The sequence below is a fragment of the Bison bison genome, unplaced genomic scaffold (genome assembly GCF_000754665.1).
Source record: "Bison bison bison isolate TAMUID 2011002044 unplaced genomic scaffold, Bison_UMD1.0 scf7180017864519, whole genome shotgun sequence".
In the NCBI taxonomy this organism is placed as follows: Eukaryota; Metazoa; Chordata; class Mammalia; order Artiodactyla; family Bovidae; genus Bison; species Bison bison.
The window spans coordinates 8988797-8998706 of NW_011495072.1; the positions used below are offsets into that span (position 1 = coordinate 8988797).

At 44.5% G+C, this 9910-nt stretch overlaps 1 protein-coding gene and 1 long non-coding RNA gene across 3 annotated transcripts in view; one reads left to right on the forward strand and one right to left on the reverse strand.

Moving 5' to 3' along the window:
- The window catches only part of RAP1A (RAP1A, member of RAS oncogene family), an 86017-nt gene extending 85621 nt beyond the window's left edge, over positions 1-396 (reverse strand). The window contains exon 1 of one of the 2 annotated variants that reach the window (XM_010830821.1): positions 251-396. The gene's annotated coding sequence lies outside the window, so the exon portion shown is untranslated. Of the gene's footprint in view, positions 1-160; positions 217-250 lie in introns of those variants that run through there. The other variant, XM_010830822.1, reaches the window with a different exon arrangement.
- Positions 397-499: 103 nt separating this feature from the next.
- Positions 500-9910, forward strand: part of LOC104981628 — a 14177-nt gene continuing 4766 nt past the window's right edge. Inside the window, exons 1-2 of the long non-coding RNA XR_824389.1 lie at positions 500-800; positions 5961-6089. This is a non-coding gene — a long non-coding RNA (uncharacterized LOC104981628). The remainder of the gene's footprint in view (positions 801-5960; positions 6090-9910) is intronic.

Below are 9910 nucleotides of genomic sequence, written 5' to 3' on the forward strand. Positions count from 1 at the left end.
GCCACAGTCGACCGGCTCGGTCCGCGGGCGTGGTTGGCTCCGGCCCCGGTGGCGGCAGCCGGGCCTCCCCAAGTCCTGGCCCCTCCCGCCGGCCAGGCCCCCGGGCCGCCGCCCCGGACACCGAGGGAACACGGAGGAGAAGGGGAGCCAGGGGACTGACCGCCGACAGGAGCCGCCTCGGCCCGGACTCGTCCGACCCGCGCCCCTCGCTCCCTCTGGGGCCGGCTCCGGCTCCCCGCCCCTCACTCACCCCCCCGGTCCGGCACCTCCTCCACCTCCTCCTCCTCCTCCTCCCTCCTCTCGGCCGTGGCTCCTGCTCCGGCTCTACGCGGCGACGGCGGCGGTAGCGGCCTCGAGAGCAGCGGCGGCGGAGCCTCCAGAACGCGCACGCACGCAGCACGCAGGCCCCGCCCCCAAGTTCCGCCCCGCCCCTTCGAGTCGGCGTCTGCAAGGTTTCGGCCCCGCCTTCCCCACGGCTTTCCGGAGTCCGCTTAAAGGGGCCGCGCAGGAAGGAGGTGGAAGAGCTAAGAATGCCGCGGGGGAGGAGTGGGTAGCTTCGGCTTTTAGCTTGGGCTGGGTAGTGGAGGGGGGAGGCCGGAAATGAAATGAGAAATGGTTCGAAGATTCGGGAGGAGAAGAAGTTTGGAGGGAATACGACCATTTGACAAGTACTAATTGAGCATCTAGTAGGTACCAGGCACTGTCCTAGGCACAGAGAATAATGGAAGTAAAGGCCTTTATGGAGCTTGCATTCTAGTGGGAGAGAAGAGACAACAAAGAAATAAAAATTTCAGAAAGTGGTAAGTGGAGTGAAGAAAAATAAAACCAGGAATAGGATTACTTCATAGATGGCCAGGTATTGCCCCTCAGAGGAGCCCTATAAGCACATACGCTATGACATGAAGGAATAAGCCTAGCAAATACCTCGGGAGGGGAGGGGAAACGGATGGGAGTCTACCAAGCTGAAAGAACCTCGGCTGTACACGCAAAGGTAGGGATAGCCCGGCATGTTGCAGGACCAACAAAAAAGGCTAGTATGGCTGAGTGTAATCAGCTAGCCACAGAGCAGTAGTAGGTTGAGAGAGGTGACGGGGGAGGTCAGATCCTATGGAGCCTTATGGGCTGTTATTAAGAGCAACAGAAAGCCATGGGAGGGTGAGCAGAGAAATGACCGCATCTCGTTCACATTTTAAAGAGTTACTTTTGCTATTATTTGTAAAATACAGGGAAGCACAGATGTCTTCAAGGAGGGACCAGTGAGGAAGCTCTTTGTGGTCGCTTGGACTAGGATGGCAGCAGAGAAGGCGTAGAAGGGGTGTATCAGTATGTATTCAGATACACTTTGAATTGGAATGGATTTGGCAGAGAATGTGAACGAACAAAAGCTCATCGCTGATTTCTAAGTTCAGGACCTAAAGGGTGAGTTAGTGGTGGTATTATTTAGTGAGCTGGATAAGATTTAAAGAGAAGAAAATTTGGAATGGGGGAAGTAGGAATTCTGTTTCGTACGTTACATAAAGTGCTTGTTCTACATCCAAGTGGCGATGTTGAGTAAACAATTGTATGGATATATGAGTCTGAAGATATGAATTTGGGAATCATCAGCACATAGATGCTTTTTAAGCCTTAGGTCTTACATAAAATCACTTAGGAGGGAGAGTAGCTAGTGGAGAGGACCAAAATGACTTCCAACCTTCGGAAATTCTGTAGAAGAGGAGAAGGAACTACCAGATAGGAGCCACACCAGGAGAGGGTGGAGTGTTGGAAGATAAGAGAGTTGTTTCAGGAAAGTGGGAGTGATCAGCCTTATCAAATACTGTTGAAATAAATAAGGTGAGGACTGAGGGTTTGAACACTGCATTTGACCTGATGAAGGATGCTGATGTCCTTGAGAAAAGCAGTTTCAGTGAAGTCTGATTAGGGTGTGTTAACAAGAGATGGGAGGTGAGGAAGAAAAGTGTTCATAGCAAGTCTAAGCAGCTCTTGAGGACCTTTGCCCTCAGGATCCACTGAGAGAGAGGAGTACTTGGGATCGTTGTTCAGTCGCTCAGTCGTATCCAACTCTTTATGATCCAATGGACTGCAGCGTGCCAGGCTTCCCTGTCTTTCACCTGAAGCTTTCACCCTGTCTTTCACCATCTCCTGAAGCTTGCTCAAACTCATATTCATTGAGTCAGTGATGCCATCCAATCATCTCGTCCTTTGTCCTCCCCTTCTCCTGCCTTCTATCCTTCCGAGCGTCAGGATCTTTTCCAATGAGTCAGTTCTTCACATCAGATGGCCAAAGTACTGGAACTTCAGCTTCAGCATCGGTCCTTCCAATGAATATTCAGGGTTTATTTCCTTTAGGATTGACTGGTTTGATCTCCTTGCAGTCCAAGGGCCTCTCAAGGCTTATCCAACACCACAGTTCAAAAGCATCAATTCTTTGGCACTCAGTCTTCTTTATGGTCCAATTCTCATATCCGTACATAGTAATAGTAGTAGTGTTAGTCAGTCGGTAGTGTGTGACTCTTTGCGACCCCATGGACTGTAGCCTGCCAGGCTCCTCTGTCCATGAGATTCTCCAGGCAAGAGTACTGGAGTGGGTTGCCATTTCCTTCTCCAGGGGATCTTTCTGACCCAGGGATCAGACCCTGGTCTCCTCCATTGCAGGCAGATTCTTCACCATCTGAGCTGTAGGGAAGCCCCCAAAAGACTACTAGAAAAACCATATCTTTGACTAGATGGACCTTTGTCAGCAAAGTAATGTCTCTGCTTTTTAATATGCTGTCTAGGTTTGTCATAGCCATTCTTCGAAGGAGCAAGCGTCTTTTAATTTCATGGTTGCAGTCACCTTCTGCAGTGATTTTGGAGCCCAAGAAAATAAAGTCTGTCTCTGTTTCCATTGTTTCCCCATTTATTTGCCATGAAGTAATGGGACTGGATGCCATGATCTTTGTTTTTTTTTTTTTGAATGTTGAGTTTTAAGCTAGTTTTTTCACTCTCTTCTTTCACCTTCATCAAAAGGCTCTTTAGTTCACTTGTTATTTAGGGGAGGTATTTTAAAGATAGGAGTTGTTTCCTTATGTTGGTATGCTGGAATGATCCTTTAGAGAGGTAAAGGTGATGGTGCAGAAGATAAGAGGGGTCAGCTAGAGAAAGCTTGTCCTTCAGTAGGTGAGAAGCAATGGGACCTAGCGTAGAAGTGGAGGAGTTGACTGTGGATAGGAGCAAGGACAGTATTTTAGGAGAGAAGGCAACGTTTATGGGCACAAACACAGTGAGGTCAGGTAGTAAATTTGGTGATGGCTTATTCAGGCCATGTCTGTCCAGGAAGCATGTGGGAGCTGAAATCCAGCCTCTGTTTTTCCAACCAAGTTTTGAGGCCAAATCAACCTGGAGGAAGGGGCACCTTTTCTAATTCCTCCATCTGCAGAGGCAGTGCCTTTTAGAAAATCCTCCGTATCATCACATGCACACATACAAAGTTTGTGTGCTTCTTTTCCCAGTTTGTACCAAATATTCTTTGTGCAAGTTGCCTCCGTGGGTTTGATAAGGTAGATGAGGGCTGTTGAGCTTTCTTTTATTCTTAACAATAGAAAGCTGTGAGTAGGGAAGGGCTGTTGGGTATATGAGATGGAAGCTGTGAGAAAGATGGAAGAAGTGAGAAAGAATTCCCTCCAAGAGTGGAAGTGTAGTATGGACAAGGCTGAAGGTCTTCTTGAGTTGGTGGTCCTATATTTGAATGAGACCACTCAGCAAGGTCGTATGGTTTTTCTCCAGCCACATTCCATAGCTTGCGGGGTTGAAGGAGAGGTAGATTTGGCCAGGGCTGGGTTTTGCTGATGGAAGTCCTGAAAAGGGGAGGAGTATAAGGCAGGGAGTAGTTACAGTGATAGGCCTTAGAATCTAAGCTGGGAGGGAACAGCTGTTTTGCTGTTGGTCGCTAAGTTATGTCTGACTCTTTCTGACACCATGGTCTGTAGCCCACCAGGCTCCTCTGTCCATGGGATTTCCCAGGCAAAAATGAATACTGGAGTGGGTTCCCAGAGAGCAAGTAAAAAAGCAGTGGGGTCAATGGTTTGGTGGTCCCTGTAGGAAAGATTAGTTCAAGAGAAAGCTATCAAGTAAGTGGAAGCGAGGGGACTTTCCAAGAATTGAGCATGGGAAAGGGTGAGTGAGGTGTCTGTGAGAAATGAGGTCCAGGCAGGTACCTCGGAGTTGAGGGAATACCAGACTCTTGGGCTCCTGTCTTGTCACAGTCCTTGTGATCCACTGACCTGGGGGAGGTTGAGAGCAGGGGATTGTGTGGCTTTATGAGCCTTGGGAGAGTCCCTTTTGCCCTGCTTTACTCACCCGAGCATTTGTGTAGGTACTTTGTCCTGCCTGATGTTTGACGGAAACTAAACATCTTTCCTCCTTACTTCCGCTTTCCTGCTCCTGGCATTATCTTTCTCAGTCATTCATCCACCAAACTTCAGCCACCTTTAATCCATCTTCCCCATCCCTGCACCCAACTGACCCCCAAAGTGCAGTGATCAACACCATCCAATAAAACATTCTGCTGTGATGAGAATGTTCTTTATCCACGTATCTAATACAGTAGTCATGTGGCTATCGAGCATTGACTGAGGAACTGGATTTTATAACTTGTTCAGTCGCTCAGTCATGTCTGACTCTTTGTGACCCCATTGACTACAGCACGCCAGTAACAAAGTTTATAACTTTAGTGTACATAAATTCAATTTAGATAGCCACATGGGGCTGGGGGGTACCGAATTAGACAGAGTTATAGACCTTTCCTACCCAGTGTCTTTTCCATCCGCCCCTGCCTCTGTGTCCCCATTGCCACTGCCCTCGGTCAGCTACTGGTTACCTCTCATCTAGACTTTTGCTGTAGTTTCCTATTTGGTCTTCCACTTAGTTGCTTTCCCTTCAATCCATTTGGTATTCTTGCCAGAACCATCTCCCTAAAGCAGTGGCCAGATCACAGCTCCACCCTATTTTAAAAATTATCAGTAGTTTCCTGTCAAATTAGGTAAAACTGCTTAATCTGACATTTGTCCAGTTGAATGTCCCTTTTCCAGCCTTACCCTGCACTGCCCCTTTACATAATGGAGTGCTGGTTCTCAAGCAAAACTGAACTGCTTGCTATATTTCCTACCAACTTTTTACAAAGCAGCTAACTCATTTGCATAAATTGTCTCTGCCTGGACATGTGCCTCCCATTTCTTCTTCCAGACCCCAAATCTGTTGAAATTCTTGAAGGCCTGTCTTATGTAGCAGTTTGTACCTGGAAACGTTTCTGATTGTTCCTCTCCTCCTAAATACAGTTTCTGGTTTTTGTTGGTGTTGATGTTTGTTTGTTTGCTGTACTGCATGGCTTATTTCCCTGACTAGGGATCAAACCTGGGCCCCGGCAGTGAAAACACCAAGTCCTAACCACTGGACAGCTAGGAATTCCCTACAATTTCTGTTTTTAACCTCACCTGTGGTACTCATAAGTTGCCTTGTCATTTATTTTATGCATTCATTGTATTGCTGTTACAAAATTTTCCTTCTTACAGATCACTGCTTTCTGTATCATTGCCGCTTTCAGTGTCAGTCTTGTACCTGATATATATGAGGTACTCCTCAATTAGCCTGTGAATTGAGTTCTAGAAGAACATTCATGCTCCTTAACTCTAAGAGTGGTATCAGTAGCCCTAAAAGAGAATGTCTTTATACCTTGGAAGAAACAAAGAGAAAAAGAAGCAGAAGGGGCCAAAAGCACTGATGTGACAATTGAGAATTTCTTAAGTTGGAAGGCCAAGAACTCTTGGAAATTAAAAAGAAATGAAGGAAAGAAGAACAAGCAGGAAAAAAGTGATGAAATGGGAAACAGCCATTCAAAATAGTTAATAATCCTGACACATCTTGATTCCCTGTTCTTGGAGGATGTCGGAAATGATATGGAGGTGGATGATTCTTTGTTCCAGGACCCGGAGGAGGATGAGGAGGATCTAGGCTACATTCCTGCTGACCCTGACACTGCCTTGACCAACTGATGGACTACCCCTGTCCTCGAGCGTTCTGACTGCCACAGCTTCGGTGGCTACGCTGAGAAGGTGGTGATTTTCCTTTCTTTTTTTCCAAGAAAAAATAATTTTTAGGAAAATCTTCTTCTGATAGCTTTCGTCATTGAACTTAGTAAACTGATCTTAAAATTAAAAACAAAAACAAAACCAGGAGATTTTCTAATATGAAATTCCAACTTTTGAAAAGAAACAGACTGTGTTTCTTTTCATGTTACTATTTGCTGAGAGTTTCTTCCAAATGCTTCCCGCCTTTTACAGGGTAGTTTTACAAGTCACTTCTAACCCATAATCCTAGAGAACATGGGCATGCTTGGAATTCGCAGGATCAGTTTAGCTACTCAGAGGGTCAATTTATGGAAAAGGCCTATAAGAGCCATTCAGATGGTGATACAAATCAATAAAAAGAGGTTTCCATCTAATAATTGTTTATAAAATGTATTTTTAGACCTTTAACTCTTAGAAACCTGAAACCTGAGAATAGAATTACATTTTCTCTGTTCCACAGTACGAAATATACTTTTCCTGTTGGTGCAGTGGTTTTAAGGATTTGAACAGCAGGTGCTATGTTTTACACACAGAAAACATAATTCACATGTGTAGGACCTTATATCTGTTTATTCAATAAGCCTTAATCAAGTGCTTGCTCCTTGCTAAGCACTTACACTTGTTACCAGATATACAAAGAAAGAAAAAATATGGTACTTGCCTTCAAGGAGGAAACAGGGTAAAACCCTGACTGACATTGGTATATCATTTTACAGTTTTCCAAATGATTCCACGGTACCTAATTTAATCCTACCAACAATGTCATTAAGGTAGGTATCAGTCTCATTTTGAATTAGGGAAAGTAGTTCAGGGTGATTACAAGAATTGTAGAGAAGTACAGAGCTATTAGGGCTTAGCAGGTGGTGCTAGTGGTAAAGAACCTGCCTGCCAGTGCAGGAGATATAAGAGATGCAGGTTCGATACCTGGGTTGGGAAGATCCCCTGGAAAAGGGCATGGCAACCCACTCCAGTGTTCTTGTCTGGGGAATCCCATGGACAGAGAAGCCTGGCGGGCTACAGTCCATGGGGTCTCAAAGAATCAGACATGACTGAAGCAACTTAGCATGCACACGCACACGGAGCTATTAACTGGTGGGAAATTGAGCTGGAACTCAGATCTATGGGTGTCAGAACATTGGTTGAATTAGAATGGAAGTTTCCTGAGGACAGGCACTTGATCTGTTTTGTTCATTGCCATATTTCCAGAACCTAGAAAAGTACCCGGCATATAGTAGTTTCTCAGTAAATATTTCAGGAATATGTGTATGTGTGTGTGTGTGTGTGGTATGGAGAGAGAGTGAGGGGGGCAGTGGGTGAGGGAGGGAGAGAGAATACAAGCCAAACATCGAAATCATTAGCATATCTGTATATTTTAGTTATGTGCTAAGTTGATCTTTTCTGTATTAGTGCTGTCCAAAGTGTGGCCCACAGACTGGTGCTGGTCCACAGAATTGCTTAATACCAGTTGTAGTTCACTGAGGCTGCTATAACAAAATATCACAGACTGGATAGCTTATAAACAACAGAGATGTATTTCTCACAGTTTTAGATACTGAAACTGAGATCACAATGCCAGCATGCTCATGTTCTGGATAAGGCCTTCTTTCTGGTTCTTATTGGCACCTTCTTGCTGTATCCTCAACTGGTGGGAGGGGCAGGGGGTCTCTCTGGCATGTCTGTTTTTTTGGCTGCACAGGGTCTTCATTGCTGTGCAGGCTTTCTATGGTTGTGGTGAGTGGGCTACTCTCTAGTTGCAGTGCACAGGCTTCTCATTGCAGTGGCTTCTCTTGTCACAGCGCGCGGGCTCTAGGGCATGCAGGCTTTAGTAGTCGTGGTGTGTGCGAGCTCAGTTGCTCCATGGCATGTACAGTCTTCCCATACCAGGGTCGGAACCCGTGTCTCTTACAGTGGCAGGCAGACTCTCAATCGATAGACCACAAGGGAAGTCCCTTCATAAGGGCACTAATTCCATTCACAAAGGCTCTACCCTCGAAGTCTAAGTACCTCCCAAGTGCCCACCTCAAATATATTTTTAGTGTAAAGTTCCATGCAATTCTTGGGGTTTGTTTATCTGAAATTCAAATTTAATTTGGCATCCTGTATTTTATCTGGCAGCCCTAAGTGTGATTAAACATGTAGGCTCTGGAGTCACACTGTGCGACTTCAAATTCTGACCCTACCACTTACCAACTGTGTGACCTTGGACATGTTACTTGGGAATTAGGATTTCAACATAAGAATTTTGGGGGAATACAAACATTCAGACCATAGCACCAGCTGACCTTTAGATAAATACAGAAAATGAGAGTAAACATTTAGAATATTTTGCGGCTACTTCATATTGTTCTGACATATGAGCGTGTGGTCAGTAAACCTGTCTATTTGAGTAAGGCATAAACCTGCGCAGATGTTGTCCAACTTGTGTAGTGAATCACATGAGGGATGAGCTGTATGCTAGTCAGACAACATCTAATTTTTCTTTAACCTTTTGACCCTCTTCACCCATTTCTCTCACCTCTGGCAATTGTCAATCTATTCTCTGTATCTTTGAGTTTTGTTTTTTCTTCTAGATTCCAAGTATAAGAGAGATCATACAGTATTTGTCTTTCTCTCACATACTTCACATAGCATAATGCCCTTTAGATCCATCCACATTGTCACAAATGGGAAGATTTCCTTCTTTTTATTGCTGAATAATATTCCATTTTATGTACATACACCAGATTTTCTTTATTCATCCATCAGTGGACACCCAGATAAACATGAGTGTTTGGTGTTGTGTATATTGCCTATTTATTGTTTTACACAACAGATTTGATGTGCAGTGTCCCTTTCTGCTAAGTTTTCTGATAAGCCAGCTCATCCTTTTCCATTTCTTTCTGTGAACATCATCATCTGGGAGGAAGCAGCTACTCAACCATGCAACTCTAAAACTCCAACAAAGAATCTAAGATTTCTGCAGCAAGCAAGTAAGGGTGAGCACCAGGCAGGACACTTCTGGCCTCTGAAGAGAAAATTTGATGTAGGCAGGAGGCCAGAATGTGCCAACCGTAGGCAGAGACTTCTCTTATCAATAGAGAAAAGCTTGCACTTAACCACCCTATCACAGGAAAGACTGGCCCCAGACCAGCCCAGCCTTCGATAAATGGAAGGAAGAGGAATCCAAGAGGCCTGTTCTAGTTTGTGGATGAGTTAACATCATTTCCTATTCTGTAACAAAACTCGAGCATATGTAAACCACAAATTAAGCAACCTGTATAGATACAGACATATGTATGCCTTTTTAAGAAGGCAGAAGAATGTGGTTAGGGTTGCTAGGTTTAGCAAATAAAAATACAAGATGTCCAGTTAAATTTGAATTTCAGATAAACAACCAACATATTTTTAGTGTAAATATGTTCCATGCAATACTTAGGGTTTGTTTATCTGAAATTCAGATTTAACTTGACATCCTGTATTTTATCTGGAAACCCTAAGTGTGATTAAACATGTAGGCTCTGGAGTCACGCTCCAGAGTGTGACTTCAAATTCTGACCCTACAACTTACCAGCTATGTGACCTTGGACAAATTACTTCCCCTCTCAGAGCCTCAGTATCTGTGTATGTAAAATTTTCCTCATAGAGTTGTTGTGAAAATTAAATAATACATAAACATTTACAATGGTAACTGACACACGGTAAATCCTAAAATAAAAAATACTAGCTGTTTTTACAGGAAAGATAAATCATTATTTGCTAACCAAACATCTTAAAAAATAGACAAAAATATCTAGGCAGAGATTCCACACCCCCCACACCCCCCCCCC